A 20,137-nucleotide genomic window follows, 5' to 3' on the forward strand; every position below is an offset into this window, starting at 1 on the left:
GTGATTTCTCTCAATCCAAATATAATACACCACTGCTCTAATAGCCACTCTATTGATAATATTCCTGATATCTTTGACTGCAGGGTATATGGCCATATCCTCAATTATACACATTAAATCATTATTCAGCCCCTTATACACTAGCATTCTTCCGATCGTTTCCCAATTTGACTAGTAAATTCACATTTAAAGATGCCCATGTGAATCATCCACTTTGCCACAGAAGCTGCATACAAATAGTTCATTAGGAAACCACTTCTTTAGCCTATCTTGTGTAGACAGTTTGCCCTACACTGTTAACCATGTTATAATTGCATGTTTAGGGGTAATTTGAGAATGCCAAACAACATGATACCAGTCAGCTCTAGGGTCATTACACCTTAAGTCCTTCCAAACTTGATTTGTTGCATATGGCTTAAATTTATTATCATTTGTGACCCACCACAATTCACCTCTAGCATCACTAAAGTAAATATATGAGGTTCCATGATATCTTTTAGCCTTAACATTTGTGTCCAACCTCAACTATCATTTGACTGATGCCTAATGTCCCAATAACTCTTGTCTTTTAACTTCACAATATTAATCCAATGCCACCAAATATATTCTTTTTGACACAGAATTCTCCAAACTTGTTTCATAAGCAGAACTTTGTTCCATTCTTTAAGTGGTATAAAAACCAGCCCACCTTATGTTTTAGGCCTGCAAATTAGTTTCCAAGCTACCTTAGCAGCTCCTTATTGTTCTAACCCTTGGCCCATAAAAAATCCTTCATCATTCTTTCAATATCTTTGATAATGGATTGAGGAAGAATATAAACTGATGCCCAATATACTTGTATAGAACTCAATAGAGAAGTGATCAATTGTAATCTGCCAGCATAAGAAAGACATTTATTCATCCAGCAGCTTATTTTTTCTCCAACTTTATCTACCAAATGTTTACAATCTCCAATCCCAAGCCTTTTAACTAGTAAGGAACACCTAAATATCTCATTGGTAACTTTTCAACACTAAAAGGAAGTAATTTAAGGATTTCAGTCTTTACATTATGATGAGCACTGCCAAAGAAAATTGTACACTTTTGTAGATTTGGAAACAACCTTGAAATAGCATTGAATTCTTCAAGGCCCTTCTTCATAACAGAAACCGACTTGACATCCCCTTTACAAAGCATCAAAAGATCATCAGCAAAGCAAATATGAGATATCTTAATCTATTTACATCCATAATGATAGCTGAATTGACTGGACCCATTTATATGTTTTTTCATTATAAGGTTGAGAACTTCCATTATCAAAGTGAATAAGTAAGGAGATAAAGGGTCACCTTACCTTAAACCTATACCACCCTTAAAGAAACCATGTATTTCACCATTAACACATTTAGAGAATGTAGCAGTTGAAACAAAAGTCATAATCCATGACACCATTCTTTCATGAAAACCAAATTTAATCAGAATGTTTCTCAGGAAGCTCCAGCAAACTGTATCATAAGCTTTTTGGATGTCTATCTTCATAACACATCTCTTTGGACCACTCTTTCTACCATAACCCCTTAGAAGCTCCTGTGTAAGTAAGATATTGTCTTAAATTGACCTACCAGGAATAAAAGTGTTGGTCCCTTGATTAACAACAGGAGTATTGTAGAGGGGGGTGAATACAATTCTTTTGATTATCTTAACAGTTTAAGCAAATTAGTATTCATGCAAGTAAATTAGATAAGAGTCAAAGGTAATTTTCAACGATTATTCTTTATTGATATAAATCACAAAGAATCACAACTATCCTTGGCGGAATGATACTTGATTGATACAGATTCACCTAAGTTATAGCTATTGAGGTTATCTAAAGCTATTACACATTTAGACTCTTAAAAATAAAACCCACACCACTAGTTGTTACAATAGTGGATACATCAATTTATAGTAGTCTTATTAATCGAGTAATTGTTCTATTGTCCACTGGTACATAGGATGTCTGTACTTGTGGGGACAACTGCATCAGAGAGCGTGCTCTCTTCTTTCCTCTTTGGTAACTATTTGCAGAAACACTCCAATTTGGTTTGGCACCACTATTTGATTAAACAAATAGAATGTTGTGTTCCCTAGGCGTTGACAAAGAATAATACATGTCTGCACATGCGTTAAACTTCTGCATTCCCACGTGGTCTTGTAAGGTCACTTGTCAGCCGCCGACGCGTGTCCTTTTCTGTTCAACTTTGTCTTCGACTACTGTTGAATAGTACAATTGATGTAGACCACTCAGAAAACCACTATGCTTGTAATGGAGCATAGCTGTCTTGTGTAATAAGTTGCTTTCCAGCCATGCTGATTCTTCTATGCTGAGTCACTTGATATTATTGAATTGATGGGTACACATCCTGTGCTAATTGAAGAATACTGTCTACCTTGTGCTGGTAGACTAGACAGCAAACTAAACACTCGACACAACAATATTTGCTATCTATACATAAACAAACCTGTGCTGGCTGTATATAACATTCTAGTGTACATATCTGCTATTTTATCATAATTAAATCCTTAATTACATTTGGGGACTCAACAAAAAGCACTCTGATTTAGACATTCCAACTTTCCCAACCTATTTTTGATTCTTTCAGTGATAATTTTGTTTATCCTTTTGTACAAAATGTTACAGCAGGCTATAGGACAAAAATCTGACACCTTATTGACCAAGATAGCATAACCCACTGACGTGTTTGACCTAGTTTGACCATCTTGACCAAGTTTGACTTTTTTTGACGTGCATGAGTTTCGTTGACTATGTATTGACTTATACCGCATATTCGAGTCGGACCGAGCAATGTGTAACACCCTGATTATGGGCCTAAATGAAATAAGTATATTATTTATTTTATTATTATAATTTAAATACGATATTTAAATTATGAGTAATTTTTATAATTTAATTATAAGGAGTGAAATAATAAATTATGTGTTGATAATTTATTAGGTGAACTTGTGAATGCGCTTGTGACGATGGTCACGAAAAATATTTGTTTGTGTAATTTGGACCTCGTTAGGACTGCTTAACGAGGTACGTTATGTTTCAGATCACGGATATAATATATGTAGTTATTGTGTAAGATGACTAATTTAATTGTGATGTACACGTGGGTTACCATGAGATGAAGTATTCATGTGCTGGCCCCTGTGTGTACTTTTATCCTCTTTTGTGCTATTTTTCAATTATAATAACACATACATATACATGCATCGTAGAATACTAACACACCCTTAGCTATTATGATCTTGATTCTTAAGTTTTAATAAGTAAATTATTATGATGATTCTTCTTCCTGCAATCCTTAATCAACAGGTATTTGTATATATATGATTCATATTCATATTTAATAGTTTTTATTAGTTATAATAATTAATAGGGTAGTGATCAAATTTAGTTATTTGTTGTTTATATGCTTAAATTGATAGTGATTATAACTTGGTTATGATATAACTATGATTCGGCTATGATTGATTTGTGTTAAATTTGTATAAATGGTGATTTAAGTTTTAGGGTTCATGTTTGTATCATTTGGGGATTTTGATACTTTGATCCTAAATATTGTGGATAAGTGTTAGATCTTAGTGATTTTGAGTAAGGAATATGTGTATATATATATGTTTGGTGTATTTCCTTGTGCTTTGATTTGGACCAAGAAACTTGAAATCGAGCTTTTGGGCATAAAATCACCAAATCAGCGAAGCTGATGGTGATACAATGATGCTCGAAAAGTTGTGCCCGAGAAACAGTGCTCGAAAACCTGTAGTGCTCTACTGCTCGAGAACCTGTAATGACCCGTCTTTTTCAGTTTACTTTTCATTTAATTATTTTAAAATCCGTTATTAATTATAACATCTCTTGTTTACTCTAGCGTATTTAAGGTAATTAGTTTGGTAAATTCGCGCACCCGCTTTTAAACTCGAGGGAGCAATGTTGCCAAGTGACCAAAGTCTTGACTAGGTCAAATGGTCAACCTCCATCTTCCTCCACTCATTCACCTCCTCATTTTCTTACTACTTCCACTTTTACTCTAATACTCACATAACAAAGAATCATTATCCATTTCAAATCTAGCAAGCTAACATCAAAACAAATTACATATTTGGAATCCTCTCTTCATCCTCTACAACTTGATACCAATTTCATTACTTGGGGTGAGCTTTTCGAAAAATCTAGATTTCTTGTTCTTAGTGTTCTTGACTTATAAAAGTGTTAATTAGTGTCTATGGCTCAAGTCTAATATGAATATATGAATTGTTTGCTCGTTCTTGTCATTTTGGCGTAACTAGCTTAAACTTGAAAAATGACTTGTTTAATCTTGAGATTTGATTTATTAAATGTTGATAGATGTTAAAGTGCATGTATTAAATGTGTTACTAGCATCACTAGCTTCAATTTGATATGTAGGTTGACTTGGAAAGACTCCAATAACATGATTGATGAGTTTATGATTTTTGGTTAGGGTTTGGTAACTTTAAATGTGAATTTTGATGCATTAAATGCTTTGCAATATTGTTTGTAAGTGTTTAGTAGTATTGTATGCATAATTACCTACAAAACAGCGTGTTATATGTGTGTGTTAAGTTTCAGAATCATTAATTGCATTTATGAGCTTGAAACATTAAATGGTGAGCATTAAATGATCATTCGACGAGAATTCGGTTATCATAAATGTTAGATTTAGTTGATGAAATGTGTTTAGTTATATTCCTCATTAAATTACCTTTCCAACGACGTATGGTATGCATTTTGAATGTTTACGGTTCATGATTTGTGTTGGTTTGAAGTTTGGTTCGTGCACTGTGAAATTTCAGCAAATCCAGTAGCCCAGGTGTTTGGACGCCGTTCCAAACCTTGGACACCGTCCAAGCCTTCATTGCTGGACGCCGTCCAGTCATTTTGGACGCCGTCCAGATGAACTGCAAAGGGCTGTCCAACTTGGTCATTTTTCGTTTAACTCTAACTATGCTACGCACCTCCGATTAACATGTTCTAACATGCTCATATGTGATTATATAACTCAGAAAGATTGTCCGAGACCCGACCCAAACATGTTGACTTTTTCGTTGACTTTGACTTGACCAAAGTTTGACTTTTAGTCAAACTTAACCAAATACTTATGCAATTGTTCTAACATGCTTTTATACTTATATCTTGCATGAAACTTGACAACTTGACTCACATGCTATATAATCGAGTCATAACGAGCCATAGAACTAATTGAATAACTTTGACCGACTTCATACTTTACCAATTTTGATACGACCTATTGTGTAGGTCAAGACTAGCATTCGTTCTTGCACACGTTTACTTTGTGAAGTGCCTATATACTCGTGCACTCGAGATGAGATCATAGTCCCATCTTTTCAACAACTTTTATTCTTTAAATCATGGGATGAGAAACATATACGTTTTATACTTTAATACTTTGAACACAAGTACGGAAAAAAACATTCCACATGCGAGTTAGAACAAAAATCCTCAATTCGATTATCATTAGTTACACTTGTAGGGTGTAAGCGAGAACTTATGTTGTGTGGATCCATACGGGCTTGACGCGCCCTCATTCGGACGGTTCGCTACCGTTAGCGGATGAAATATATTTTCGGGTATAGTGTAGGTTCTAACACTATGATAACGGGGTTCGTAAAATAGTTAAGCCTTGATAATTGGGTGCTCGCGAACGTACAATAACTTTGGAATGCAAACGATTTGGATAATCAACTTTATATCAAATCTTGTGGTTCAATACAACATACTTACTAAACCTATGATTTCACCAACGTTTTCGTTGATAGATTTTTCTATGTTTTCTCAGGTCCTTGAATGCTATGTGTTACATGCTTCCGCACACTATTTTGATACTTGCTTGGATGTCGAGTATACATGCATACATGGAGCGTCTTTTGACTTTACTTTAAATTGTGTCGTATAGGTTTCATTTGTACCTTAAATGTGACGACCCGAAAAAATAGCCATTGACGGCGCCGTCAACTTAGGTCCCGTTACGTGGTCATAGTCCCTAAATGAGACGCGTTTGACTAAAATTATGTCGCATTCATTTGAAACGTGTATGACTTGCAAATTTTTAAGTTACCAAATGGTTCGACAACAAGTTTAAGTTTACAGAAGTTGTAAAGCATAAATGAAATAACTTGCGACATAATATAAGTTGAAAATCACGAATGCTATCAATAGCGTATGCATGTAAACATTAAGTTTGAATCCAAAGGTGCTATCACTAGCGTATGCATGTGTGCTTGACCCCAAGTAAGTAATCAAAGTATGCGGGAGCATGTATCAAGTAGCCAAGTATGAACCTGAGAAACATATAGAAAACTATCAACGAAAAACGTTGGTGAAATCATAGGTGTATTTGTAAACGTAGTTTTTGAACCACAAGATTCAGTATGAAGTTGATTATTCAAATCGTTTGCATTCCAAAGATGTTGTTTGTTTGTCGAGCACCCAATTTTCAACGCTTAACTGAATGGTACCTCTGAATCGTAGTGTTAGAACCTACACTATATCCGAAAATATATTTCATCCGTCGACGGTAGCGAACCATCCGAATGAGGGTTCGTCAAACCCGTATGGCCACACAACATAAGTTCACGCTTACACTTACACCCTGCAAGTGTAACTGATGATAATTGGACTTGAGGATTTTTGTTTTAACTCGTACGTGGAATGTTTGTTTTCGTACTTGTGTTCAAAGTATAAAATTATAAACTGTATATGTTTCTCATCTCACGATTTAAAAGAGTAAAAGTTGTTGAAAAGATGGGACTATGATCTCACCGTAGTTGCATGCCAACGTACTTGTAATTAAACATTGTGCAAATGAAAGTTGCTTAGCCTTGACCTAAGCAAATAAGTTGTATCAATTACCGGTTAAGACACAAGGTCGAGCGAAATGTGTTCAATTAGTCCTATGGCTCGTTACGACTCGATTATATATAGCATGTGAATCACGTTGTGAAGTTTCATGCAAGATATAAGTATAAATGAAAGGTTATAACGATTAACTAAAGTATTGGTTAAGTTTGAATAAAAGTCAACTTTGGTCAAGTCAAAGTCAACGAAAAAGTCAACACGTTCGGGTCAGGTCTCGGACAATTTTTCTGAGTTATATAATCATATATGAGCATGTTAGAACAAGTTACATGTTAATCAGAGGTGCGTAGCATAGTTAGAATTAAACGTGAAAGCGAGAAATTGAACATCCCACTTTCCAGGCAAACGCCGCGCCACACCAAGGTTGACCGCGCCGCGGTAAAGTACTTGGGCTGATTCTTGGGCTATTTCAAGTGTTCAAGTCTCGAACCAAAATTCACCAATTCATAATTAATGAACCGCAAACATTCAAAACACGTATTTTATATCGTTGGAAAGGTAATTTAACGAGGAATACAACTAAACACATATTATCAATCAAATCCATCATTTACAATAACCAAATCCTCGTCAAATGATCGTTAAAAGTTCATCATTAAAGTTTCAAGTTCATAAAATGCATTTCATAATTCGGGAATCCAACTTACACATACGATATGCCGTTTTGAAGGTAATTAAATATACATTGTAACTAAACACTTACCAACAATATTGCAAAGCATTCAATGCATCAAAAGTTCATAATTAAGTTTATCAAACCCTAACCAAAAATCACAAAATCATTAATCATGTTAATGAAGTTTTTCCAAGTCAACCTACATACCAAAATGTAGCTAATGATGCTAGTAACACATTTAATACATAAACTTTAACATAACAATAATATTAAATCACCCAAAACTCAAGATTAAACAAACCCTTTTTCGAGTTCATACTAGTTTATGCAAAATAACAAGATCGAGCAAACAAATCACATATTCATGCTAGACTCGAGCCATAGACACTAATTAACATACTTTTAAGTTTAAAGGTCTAATTTATGAAAATTAGAGATTTTGAAAAGCTTACCCCAAGCTATGAAATTGGTACTAAATTTAAGAGGATGATGCAAGGATCACAAATATGTAGTTCGTTTTGTGATGAGCTTCCTAGATTGAATTTAGATGATGATTCTTTGTTGAGTGGATTGAGAGTAAAAATGGAAGTATCAAAAATGGAAGTGGGAGGTGAAATGAAATGAGTGGAGGAGTTGGGGCTTGACTAGTTGACCTAGTCAACTAGTTTGGTCCCTTGGCAACTTTAGTCCCTCGAGTTTAAAAGCGAGTGCGTGAATTTACCAAACGAATTATTTTAAATACGCACGAGTAAACGGGAGATGTTATAATTAAATAACATGAATATTAGAAATGCTAAATAATGGAAGGTACGAATCAAGATACGAAAGGTATTATATAAAAAAAGACAGGCGTTGGAAAAAGGCGGGTTATTACATTAAACGTTGTGACGTATCATGTTGTTAAACTACTTTTGTAAACTTTGAAACATCTTTACATTTGAAATGAATGCGACATATTTTGGTCAAACTTTGTATTAAAGACTTATGACCACGTAACAGGACCTAAGTTAACGACGCCGTCACTGACGATTTTTGTCGGGTCGTCACATGTGGTATCAGAGCGTTGGTTGTAGGGATTTAGAGTTCATTGGTGTCAACCCAGAGTCATAGGGTGCATTAGTGAGTCTAGACTACAACTGACATATAGACTTGAAGTAGGACTTGCTTGACTACTTGTACATTTATACTTGAACTCTTCTATTCGTATCTAACTCCTATTTCATCTTAATCTTACGTTGTTTAATTTGATTGACACGCCATCTTGACCTTATGAGGTAATGTCGAATGCACATGTGAATTAGGGTAATATAATTTTCGGGATTATATTACGGTGACTCGTGTGGACATTCCAACAATATGACATAAAGAATTTAGGGCGGGTCAAGGAAAATTTTCTCTCTATCTTTATTCCATATCACGATTAGTATTATTGAGAATACTAATCAATAATATTCTTGTGTCTTGAAGGAACAATGGCTCACCGAGTTCAACGCAATACTCCTCCCGAAACTCCCGAACAAGCTCTTCAACGAATGATAGCCACCGACGTAGATGCGACCATGGCCAGTCACTCCTCCAACAACAATAACAACAACCACAACAACAACAACAACAACCATGGAGCCGGTAATTCAAATGAGGGATGCTCCTACAAGAATTTCATGGGGTGCAAACCTCACACTTTCGATGGAACCGGGGGACCGGTTGCCCTCACCCGGTGGTTTGAGAAAACAGAAGCCGTTTTTAGCATAAGCAGTTGCCGGGACCAAGACAAGGTCAAGTACTCCACCCACACATTCGCCGGTATCTCTCTCACATGGTGGAACACGTATGTGCAATCGGTGGGTACCGATGAAGCCCACGCACTCTCTTGGGCCGATTTAAGAGAAAAGATGATCACCGAATACTTCATGCTTGAAGAGACTCGAAGGCTCGAAAACGAGCTAAGAAGTTTAAAAGCAGTCCGAAATGACCTTAAAGCTTATAATCAACGATTTACCGAGCTAGCCCTAATGTGTCCATACCTCGTAACTCCCGAGTCCCTAAAGGCTAAACTTTACATGGATGGCCTCCCTAAGAGCATTAAACACGGGGTAATGTCATCCAAACCCGCTAACCTACAAGAGGCTTTAAAGATGGCCCGTCAATTGATAGAAACGGTGGATGAAATTGAATTGCCGGCACCAAAGGCCGAGGATAAATCGGGTGACAACAAAAGAAAGTGGGAAGCTCCTCAATCAAGCAACTACAACAACAACAACAACTTCACCAAGAAGCCTTTCACTTCCGACGACAAGAAAGGTTATGCCGGAAATCAACCTTTTTGCAACAACCGCCACAATGGCAAGCCATTTTGCAACAATTGTCAAAGAAGTGGCCATGTGGCCAAAGATTGTAGAAATACCGCTCCCGTCGCTCAAAAGGGGCCCAATGCACTAAAAACGGGTGTTTGTTACGAATGTGGCCAACCGGGTCATTATAAGAATGCATGCCCAAAGAAGAAAGCTAACCCCAATGCACGCGGCCGAGCTTTCAATGTTAACACCAAGGAGGCCCGAGATGATAATGAATTAGTCACGGGTACGTTTCTTCTCAACAACTCTTATGTCTCTTGCTTATTCGATTCGGGTGCCGATAAGATTTTTGTATCCAAGACCTTGACTCATTCTTTTTGTACTCCACCACTCCCACTAGATACTACTTATACCATTGAAGTGGCCAACGGGAAACTATTAAGTGCCGACAAATTTTATCGGGGGTGTACGTTAAACTTATTGGGTAAGGAGTTTGAAATTGACTTGATACCTATAGAACTAGGGAGCTTCGATGTAATAATTGGTATGGATTGGTTAGCCAAAACAAAATCTCACATCCTTTGTGATCTTAAAGCAATTCAAATTCCTATCGAGAATGGTGAACCTTTGATTGTCTATGGTGATAAGAGTTGCACTAACTGAAATGAAGGAATTATCCATTCAGCTACAAGAACTCTTAGAGAAAGGATTCATTCGTCCTAGCTCATCTCCATGGGGAGCACCCATTCTTTTTGTCAAAAAGAAAGATGGCATGTTGATGATGTGTATTGATTACCGGGAACTCAACAAGTTAACCATCAAGAACCGTTATCCACTTCCACGTATTGATGACCTATTTAACCAGTTACAAGGGTCAAGTATTTATTCAAAAATTGATCATGGTCAGGTTATCATCAATTGAGTGTCAAAGAAGCTGATGTTTCTAAGAGTGCTTTTCGAACTAGTTATGGACACTATGAATTTCTTGTCATGCCTTTTGGTTTAACCAACGCACCTGCTGTATTCATGGATCTTATGAACCGTGTATGCAAACCCTATCTTGACAAGTTTGTGATTGTTTTCATAGATGACATCTTAATCTATTCCAAGAACGAGCAAGAACATGAACGACATTTACGTTTGATCTTAGAATTGGTAAAGAATGAGCAACTGTAAGCCAAGTTCTCCAAGTGTGAATTCTGGTTAAGAACAGTTCAATTTCTCAGACATGTAGTTAATAGCGAAGGAATACATGTCGATCCAGCAAAAATCACTGCTATTCAAAACTGGGAAGCGCCTAAGAGTGCGAAACAAATTCGCCAATTCTTGGGACTTGCTGGTTATTATCGAAGGTTCATTGAAGGATTTTCCATTCTTGCTAAACCTCTCACTAAATTAACCCACAAGGGGAAGAAGTTTGAATGGTCTGAAGAATAAGAATCTGCATTTAAGGTTCTAAAGGAGAAATTGATCACAGCCCCGATTCTATCATTGCCTGAAGGAAACGAGCATTTTATAATTTATTGTGATGCCTCGAATCAAGGGTTCGGTTGTGTATTGATGCAACATCAAAAGGTTATTGCATACATATCTAGACAATTGAAGAAACACGAGAAGAATTATACCACACATGACTTGGAGTTAGGAGCTGTGGTATTCGCATTGAAGATGTGGAGACATTATCTCTATGGGATTAAATTCACGGTATTCACCGATCATAAAAGTCTTCAACATATCTTTGATCAAAAACAATTAAACATGAGACAAAGACGATGGGTCGAGTTATTAAATGACTACGACTGCAGTATCATCCTGATAAGGTAAACGTAGTTGCCGATGCTCTTAGTAGGAAAGAACGTGAGAAACCTATTCGAGTCCGAGCTTTAAATATGGTCATTAAGACAAATCTTACACCTCGAATCCGCGATGCGCAACTTGAGACATTGAAAGAAGAAGATGTCAAACTTGAGGGACTTGGAGGTCTCGTACGACAATTGGAAACTAAGAAAAATGGAATGCGGTATTTCAATAATCGAATCTGGGTTCCATACTTCGAAAATCTACGTAAACTAGTCTTGGTTGAAGCACATAAGACTAGGTATTCTATTCACCCAGGCTCTAGTAAAATGTATCACGATGTGAAAGAATTTTATTGGTGGCCTCATCTGAAATCAGACGTTGCTGAATATGTGAGCAAGTGTCTAACTTGTTTGAAGGTTAAAGCTAAACATCAGAAACCATCTGGCTTACTTCAACAATCAGAAATCCCACAGTGGAAATGGGAAGGTATCACTATGGACTTCTTTACTAAATTGCCCAAGACTTCTAGTGGCAATGATACTATTTGGGTCATAGTTGATAGCCTTACTAAATCAGCTCATTTCTTACCGATCAAGGAAACTGACAAAATGGAGAGATTGTCACAACTTTATATTAAGGCAATTGTCTCTCGTCATGGTGTTCCTATTTCAATCATATCCAATCGCGACAATAGATTCACTTCCAGATTCTGGAAATTCTTACAAACTGCTCTTGGAACTCAACTTGACATGAGTACTGCTTATCGTCCGCAAATCGATGGTCAAAGTGAACGAACCATTCAAACGTTGGAAGATATGCTTTGTGCGTGCGTTATTGATTTCGGCAAAGGTTGGGATAAACATCTACCTTTAGTCGAGTTTTCTTGCAACAACAGCTATCATTCAAGTATTAAGGCTGTTCCTTTTGAAGCATTATATGGGCGAAATGTAGATCACCTTTATGTTGGGATGAATTAGAGGATAGACAGTTAACCGATCCTGAAATAAGGCTTCGCAAGTCCCCATAACTAGGCTCCCAAATTCTTCCGGTGAAATATCGGAGTCCGGTCTCCTTACCTTCGAATCGAGAGGTGAGGAAGTTCAAGTTTTCAAGAGAGATGTTTTCATCCTCGAGAGCCTCGTCTTGGGCTACACGAATTTGACTATTGAGATTAGTATGAATGGTGATGTTTAAAGCTCGGACACGAAGAGGCACCACTCTTTCTTTTCAACTTAAGGCATCGGTTACTACATTTGCCTTCCCGGGATGGTATCGAAGCTCGCAATCGTAATCGTTTAAGGTTTCAATCCACCGTCGTTGTCTCATGTTTAGTTGCTTTTGGTCGAAGATGTGTTGAAGGCTTTTGTGATCGGTGAAGATGGTACTTTTGGTTCCATAAAGATAGTGTCTCCACATTTTGAGTGCAAAGACAACGGCCCCGAGTTTGAGATCATGTGTCGTATAGTTCCGTTCATGAATTTTCAATTGTCGAGAGGCATAAGCAATGACTTTCTTTTGTTGCATCAATACACACCCAAAACCATGTTTCGAGGCATCGCAATATACAACAAAATCATCATTGCCTTCGGGAAGTGACAAGATAGGAGCGGTGGTTAGCTTTGTCTTCAAGATTTGAAACGCGGATTCTTGCTCGGTCGCCCAAATGAATTTCTTTCCCTTGTGAGTTAACGCGGTTAGAGGACGTGCAACCAAAGAGAAGTTTTCAATGAATCTACAATAGTACCCGGTGAGACCCAAGAATTGACGAATGTGAGTAGGAGTAGTAAGAGTCTCCCATTTACTAATGGCTTCAATTTTTGCGGGATCGACTTTAATACCTTGGTCACTTACAACATGACCAAGAAATTGAACTTCCTTCAACCAAAATTCACACTTGGAGAATTTGGCATAGAGTCGTTCTTGTCTTAAGAGTTCAAGCACAAGTCGGAGATGCTGTTCATGCTCTTCTTCGCTTTTAGAATAGACCAAAATATCATCGATGAACACGATAACGAATTTGTCAAGGTATGATTTGTACACGCGGTTCATAAGATCCATGAACACCGCCGGTGCGTTAGTGAGACCAAATGGCATTACCAGAAATTCATAACTACCATAACGAGTCCAAAAAGCGGTTTTGGAGACATCTTCCCCCTTAACCCTTAATTGATGATAACCCGAGCGGAGATCGATTTTTGAATATACACGAGATCCTTGTAGTTGATCAAAGAGGTCATCGATGCGAGGAAGAGGATATCGGTTCTTAACCGTCAATTTATTTAGTTCACGATAATCAATGCACATTCTTAGGGATCCACCTTTCTTCTTAACGAACAAAATTGGAGCGCCCCATGGTGAATGGATAGGTTGGATAAAACCACGGTCAAGTAGTTCTTGGATTTGACTTTACAATTCTTGCATTTCAGATAGAGCAAGTCTATATGGTGCACGTGCTACGGGTGCGGCTCCTGGAATAAGATCGATTTAGAATTCTACCAGTCGATGAGGTGGAAGACCCGGCAATTCATCGGGAAATACATCAGAAAAGTCACTAACAATTGGCACATCATCGATATGCTTCTCGTCGATCTCGACTTTCTTTACATGAGCTAGAATCGCAAAACAACCTTTACGAAGGTATTTTTCAACTTTAAGGCACGAGACAAGATTGAGTCCGGTGCAACTCTTATCGCCATAGACAATCAAGGGTTCACCATTCTCGATAGGAATTTGAATCGCTTTAAGATCGCAAAGAATGTGAGATTTCGTTTTAGCTAGCCAATCCATACCAATGATTACATTAAAGCTCCCTAGTTCTATAGGTATCAAGTCAATTTCAAAATCTTTACCCATTAAGTTTAATGTGAACCCCCGATAGAATTTGTCAGCACTCAATAGTTTCCCGTTGGCCACTTCAATGGTATAAGTAGTATCTAGTGGGAGTGGTGGAGTGTTAAAAGAATGAGTCAAAGTCTTGGATACAAAACTCTTATCGGCACCCGAATCGAATAAGCAAAAGACATAAGAATTGTTGAGAAGAAACGTACCCGTGACTAGTTCATTGTCATCTCGGTCTTCATCGGTGTTAATGTTGAAAGCTCGGCCGCGCATATTGGGGTTATCTTTCTTCTTTGGGCATGCATTTCTATAATGACCCGTTTGGCCACATTCGTAACAAGTGACCGTCTTTGGTGCATTGGGCCCCTTTCGAGTGACGGGGGCGGCACTTTTACATTCGTTGGCCTTATGACCAGTTCCTTGGCACCGATGGCAAATTAGCTTGCCACATTCACCAAAGTGATGCTTGTTGCATTTGTTGCAAAGAGGTAGGTTTCTGACATAACCCTTCTTGCCGTCGAAGGTGAAAGGCTTCTTGGCAAAGTTGTTGTTGCTTGATTGGGGGGCTTCCCAGTTTCTTTTGTTGTTACCCGACTTATCCTCGACTTTAGGTGCCGGCACTACAATTTTGTCCACCGTTTCTATCAATTTGCGGGCCATGTTCAAAGCTTCTTGATGATTAGTGGGTTTGGATGACATTACTCCGTGTTTGATGCTCTTTGGAAGACCATCCATGTAAAGTTCAACCCTTAAAGATTCGAAGTTCGCAAGGTTTGGGCACATCAAGGCTAGTTCGGAAAATCGTTGATTATAGGCCTTGAGATCATTCCCGACCGCTTTTAAAGTTCTTAGCTCTTGTTCGAGCCTTCGGGTTTCTTCACGAGGAAAATATTCGATGATCATATTTTCCCTTAAATCGGCCCAAGAGAGGGCGTGAGCTTCATCGGTACCCATCGATTGCACATAGGTGTTCCACCAAGTGAGATCGACGCCGGCGAATGTGTGAGTGGAGTACTTGACCTTGTTTTAGCCCCGACAACCGCTTATGCTAAAGACGGCTTCCGTTTGCTCAAACCATCGGGTGAGCACAACTGGTCCTCCGGTTCCATCGAAAGTGTGAGGTTTGCACCCCATGAAAGCTTTATAGGAGCATCCCTCATTTGAATTACCAGCTCCATTGTTGTTGTTGTTGTTGTTGTTGTTATTGTGGTTGTTGTTATTGTTGTTGTTATTGGATGAGTGACCGGCCATGGCCGCATCTACAGCGGTGGCTATCATTCGTTATAGAGCTTGTTCGGGTGTTTCATGGCGTGGTACACGGCGAGGAGGCATTGTTCCTTCAAAACACAAGAATACCGTTGATTAGTATTTTCAATAATACTAATCATGATATGGAATAAGGATAGAGAGAAAATTTTCCTTGACTCGCCTTAAATTCTTTATGTCATAATGTCGTAATGTTCATATGAGTCACCGTAATATAATCCCGAAAATTATATTACCCTGATTCATATGTGCATTCGACATTATTTCATATAGTCAAGGTGGCGTGTCAATCAAATTAAACAACGTGAGGTTAAGATGAAATAAGAGTAGATATGAGTAGAAACGTTCGAGTATAAATGCACAAGTAGTCAAGTAATTCCTACTTCAAGTCTATATGCCAGTTGTAGTCTAGACTCACTAATGTACCCTATGACTCGGGGTTGACACCAATGAACTCTAAATCCCTACAACCAATGCTCTGATACCATCTGTAGCGACTCGACAAAATTGTCATTGACGGCACCGTCTACTTAGGTCCTGATAATGCTAAAAACGAACATATATTTCATAGCATTATCTCTCAAGAAAGACAAGCTTTTAGTTGCAATTGTTCTATTTACAAGTGATATTCGTTTAAATAATAAAAGGTGAAGACAAAAGACAGATTCGACGAATTGAAGATGCAAACGACCAAAAAGCTCAAAAGTACAAAGTACAATCAAAGTGGTTCAAATTATTGATGAGAAACGTCTCAAAATTAGAAGAGTACAAGCCGCAAAACGCAAAATACAAGATATTAAATTGTACAAAAGGACGTTCGAAAATCCGGAACCGGGACCAGTGTTAACTCTCAATGCTCGACGCAACGGACTAAAAATTACAAGTCAACTATTCACATGAATATAATATGATATATAATTAATTCTTAAAATTATATATATATTATATTATTATATAAAACCGTCGGCAAGAAGAAAACAACCAAAGTTGAGCTGTCCCAGCTGGCCATGCGATCGTATGGCTTTGAAGAAAGAATTCCATGCGGTCGCATGACCCAAAAAGTGAGGCCACATTGCTATAAATTTCGCAGTTTCAGTCGAATGTAAACACTTTTTTCAATCTATCTCTTACGATATATATATATATATATATATATATATATATATATATATATATATATATATAATTTTAATTTTAATTTTAATTTAAGATTAATAATAATAAGGTTATGTTAGCGAATGTTTTAAGGTTATAAGTCGAAACTCTGTCCGTGTAACACTACGCTATTAATACTCATTGTAAGTTATGTTTAAATTATTTTTATTAATGTCTCGTAGCTAAGTTATTCTTATGCTTATTTAAGCCGAAGTAATCGTAATGTTAGACTAAATATTAATGACGGGATAATTGACCTTTGGACCATAATTGGGGTTTGGATAAAAGAACGACACTTGTGGAAATTAGACTATGGGCTATTAATGGGTTTTATATTAACTTAACGATACCTAGTTAATTTAATATAAAGGTTATAATTTGACATATTTATAAATAACCACATACACTTAATCGGGTACGGTGAGCGGGATATCTATAAATACCAATAATTGTTCATTTTACCGGATACGGGGATGGATTAATAATCAATAGACTTGTTGAAATAGGGGTGAATTACATACAAGGGTAATTGGTGTAATTGTTAACAAAGTAATAAAACCTTGGATTACACACAGTCGATAACCTGGTGTATTCATTAAACAAAGTATTAAGACCTTGTTACAATTCGAATCCCCAATTAGTTGGAATATTTGACTTCGGGTATAAGGGTAATTTGACGAAGACTCTCGCACTTTATATTTATGACTGATGGACTATTATGGACAAAACCATATGGACATATCAAATAATCCAGGACAAAGGACAATTAACCCATGGTACTAAACTAAAAACAACATGTCGAACATCATGATTACGGAAGTTTAAATAAGCATAATTTCTTTATTTCATATTTAATTGCACTTTTAATTATCGCACTTTTATTTACTGTCATTGTATTTAATTGCACTTTTAATTATCGTACTTTTTAATTATCGCAATTTTATTTATCGTCATTTTATTTATCGCAATTTCATTATTGTTATTTACTTTACGCTTTAAATTAAGTTATATTTATTTTTAATATTTTACATTAGGTTTTAACTGCGACTTAAGTTTTAAAATCGACAAATCGGTCATTAAACGGTAAAAACCCCCCTTTTATAATAATAATAATAATACTTCTTATATATATATTTATATACAAATTTAGTTTTAAAAATATAGCTTTAAACTTGGCTAAGATCCCTGTGGAACGAACCGGACTTACTAAAAACTACACTACTGTACGATTAGGTACACTGCCTATAAGTGTTGTAGCAAGGTTTAGGTATATCCACTCTATAAATAAATAAATAACTTGTGTAAAATTGTATCGTATTTAATAGTATTTTATGTAGCAAAAATTAATACTATTTTGTATACACCTCTACGCACATCAAGTATTTTTGGCACCGCTGCCGGGGACTTGCTTAAATGCCGGAAGCGAAACGCTATATAAAAAAAAAAATTCTTAGTTTACTTTTGTAAAAATACGCTTTTGTAAAAATACGTTTTAATACAAAAATATAAAAAGAAAAACAAAATATATATATTTTTAAGAGTTTGGTTAAAATATATAAAATTATAAAGTTTTTTTTTATTTTTATTTAAAAATTAAGTTTTTATTTAATTTATATATATATTTTGTATAAATATAAAACAAAAAAAAAAATATAAAAGTTATAGGCCTAGTACTGTAGCAGCCCAAAGTCTGGCCCGAAACCCTACTCCATGCGACCGCATGGATTTATAACACACAGACCACGCGATCGCATGGCCTGATCTGACACTGTCATAACCCGTCCTTAACCATAAGAACGAGTTAGATAACGTATGATTTCATTGCGAGGTATTGACCTCTATATGCGACATTTTTAAAAGAACAACTGCATTTATTTTACATTACAAACCATAACTCTTATGTTAATACAAGCTTTAGACAATATAAAGATGATTATCGTTTAGCGATAATCTTAGACTTACAAACTTTACATGTGATGATAACAATACGATTTCTAGCATATTTTACATTACAATTCCTCGGATATGCAGTTTTATTTTTGACACAAATATGCATACTCAAGATCTTGCTTAAATTCAACATGTTGCAGCGGAAGCTTTTAGTTATCACCTGAGAATAGACATGTTTAAAACGTCAACATAAAGTTGGTGAGATATAGGTTTAATGCCGGCAGCGATATAAATATAGACCACAAGATTTCATATGTAAACATTTTAATAAGAATATTCTAAGTGGTTGAGCACTTGGTAATCATACTTAACATTTAATCACGTCGCATATTCCATTTATTATGAAATCTTACTACACCGTACCAAGTGTAGTCACGAAACGAAGTACTGTGCAACCGTTGAATACTGGTCGTCCAGTCCGGTTGGGGTTGTCAGGCCCGATAGATCTATCAACAGGATTCGCGTTTACAATACCGCTGTAAATAATAGTTACCAAGCTACAGGGAAGTATGCCAGTGGTACAACTCAACGTAGAATATATTTTTCAGTTACTTGTGTCCATATCGTAAAACATAAAATACATGTATTCTCATCCCGAAATATTTAGAGTTTAAAAGTGGGACTATATACTCACTTTTGCCTTGAAGATATATATATTTTGACTTGGTCTCCGGTTGATATCACGAACCTATCCATATATAGTTTATCAATATATTTCCATTTTGAACAATCGTCACATATATATACTTATTATACTTTTAATATTTTTAATAATTTCTTAGTCCGTAGTTAGCAGTCCGATGTTAGTAATTCAATTTTAATGGTTCATATTTAGGTGTTTAATAAATAAAACCCCCATCGAAATAAATAAAACCCCATCGTATTTGTATTGGTCGGGATTAATCTTGACCCACGGTACCGGTGTTGTCAAATGACGTGTTGCGTACATAAAGTACCGGTGTTGTCAAATGACGTGTTGCGTACAATCATGTGATCTTATGATTAATCTTCTCGTATTGTTTACGGGTGGTCCTGAAATATATAAAATTAAATTATGAGTACATATATATAAAATATCATGTTATTTTAGAAAGATGTGATTCATTTAATTTTTCTCCAATTATTTTCGTGGCTAAACTAGTTTTGGATATCCGATCTTGTTTTGGTCATAGTTTCTTCGTTACAACTCCGTTTTCGTTGGTTCAACTTGCCACTTCCTTGGATCGAGTCCTTCTTTAAGAATATGAACTGTAAATACCTTAGTTTGTATTCGAAATCACAGGTCATAGGTCAAAC

The sequence above is a fragment of the Rutidosis leptorrhynchoides genome, chromosome 1, assembly GCF_046630445.1.
Source record: "Rutidosis leptorrhynchoides isolate AG116_Rl617_1_P2 chromosome 1, CSIRO_AGI_Rlap_v1, whole genome shotgun sequence".
NCBI lineage: Eukaryota > Viridiplantae > Streptophyta > Magnoliopsida > Asterales > Asteraceae > Rutidosis > Rutidosis leptorrhynchoides.